Below are 1,983 nucleotides of genomic sequence, written 5' to 3'. Positions count from 1 at the left end.
AGACTTTTTTTTTTTTTTTTTTTTTTGAGACAGTTTCACTCTTTTTGTCCAGGCTGGAGTGCAATGGCGAGATCTCAGCTCCCTGCAACCTCCACCTCCCAGGTTCAAGCGATTCTCTTGCCTCAACCTCCCGAGTAGCTGAGATTACAGGCGTGCACTACCACGCCTGGCTAATTTTGTATTTTTAGTAGAGATGGGATTTCTTCATGTTGGTCAGACTGCTCTCGAACTCCTGACCTCAGGTGATCCACCCGCCTCGGTCTCCCAAAGTGCTGGGATGACAGACGTGAGCCACTGCACCCGGCCCCAGATGTTCTTTTTAATCCAGGTATTCTCTAATCCAGACGTTCTCTGTAACCAGACATTCTCTGTAATTGGATGTTCTGTATAATCCAGGCTTTCTCTGTAACCAGATGTTCTCTATAATCCAGACGTTCTCTGTAACCCACGCGCAGCTCAGTGTGACTCTGCTCTTCTGTGACTTCTGTGCACATTTCGAGCTGCATCACCACAGCTGTGCCAGGAGCTGGGACTGTTCCGCAGCAGCCTGACCATGTGCCTCTGAAAGACCCCTCCCGGGCTGCAGTGCCCAGAAAAACTAACAAATAAGACGAACTTCGCTTATTTAAAAGCTTGACTCCTTTATTGAATGGACAGTGCTGTGAGCTGACGGACACGAAACGTCCAGGACAGGAGGGCCGGCCTCGGCTCAGGCCCTGCTTCCTCACCAAAGGCTCTGTGCTCTGTTCTCCTTCTGAGCCAGCTGTCCTGAAACGGAGGCCCTTTTGTGACCCGACTTGGTCTGTTGGTAGGGGACAGACACCAAGCCATGTCTCACACCTGCCATGGCCAGCCCCCGGCCCTCCTCCCCTCCTTCCCTGCTGTAGCCTTTAGTGTTCAGACCCTGACTGTCCTGTCCTCATTGGGGCCGATGCCCTGCCATGCCCCCCAGGAGCCCCCATGCTCGGCAGGCTTGGGCTGGGAGGCGCAGTCTCCAGTCTCCAGCAGACACCACCTTACCCAGGAACGTGGCACTTTTCTCATTAGGGTGACATTTTCCTCATTAGGGAGCCTCTTGCCTGCTGAGGTGCACCACCCCTGTGCTAGCGTGGCTGGTCTCCAGAGTCATGCAGGAGCATGGCGGGCTCATCTCCAGGAACCAGAGGGTCCTCTGGGGGTCAGGGCACGAGGGGCTGCCCTGACCTCCCCAGACCCCAGTGCGATTCCCACGGCTCTCATCCACGAAGCACCAGGCTTCGGCCACGTTTCTAATCTCATGCTCCCTCCTGGAAATCCCAGACGTGACAGATCCCAACGGGGTGGTGCTCACATCACTGAACCAACTCCAGGACACTGGAGAGCTGGCTGTGTAGGGAACCCGTGGATCCACCTGGGCCCTGGAGCTGGGGATATTGGCAGTGTGCGGGGAGGCGGCAAGGCAAGACGGGCAGGAGGAGGCAGCTCTGTCCAGGGCCCAGGCATCCCTCACACCCTTTCCAGGCACCCGCAGACTTCAGGAGTCTTAGTCGTCGTTGGGTGTTTGGGGCTCTCAAACCTCACAGCTACCACCCTGGCGCTATCGTTACGGACGATCAGACTTTTGAGAAAATTGGGCACCCATTGCCAGAGCAGCAGTTAGGCCTCAAGCCAGCTAGGCTCCAGAGCTCCTGCCGCCAACCATCATACCACAGGGCGCAGTCTCGGATATTAAACGTCCGGTTGGATAAAAAGACCACAATTTCTCGTTGCACTGGGAGCTTCCCCACGCACCATCTCTGGGCTGACACAACAGCCTAAGGCCCTGGGTCCCTAGAAATAGATCCTGTGTGTCGTAAGTGGGCTGGCCTGGTGGTCAGGGCTGCACACAGGGCCTCTGGGCTGTGGCTGGGTGGTGGTCATTTCAGGAAGATGTGCGGTGGGGTCCTGTGATTGGGCATGTGTTGGGATCTTTATGACCTTGAGAATTATGGTTTTTGAGGGAGA

Source organism: Nomascus leucogenys, chromosome 6 (genome assembly GCF_006542625.1).
Source record: "Nomascus leucogenys isolate Asia chromosome 6, Asia_NLE_v1, whole genome shotgun sequence".
In the NCBI taxonomy this organism is placed as follows: domain Eukaryota; kingdom Metazoa; phylum Chordata; class Mammalia; order Primates; family Hylobatidae; genus Nomascus; species Nomascus leucogenys.
The sequence above is the reverse complement of the archived record's forward strand: the minus strand, read 5'-3'. Positions refer to the sequence as shown.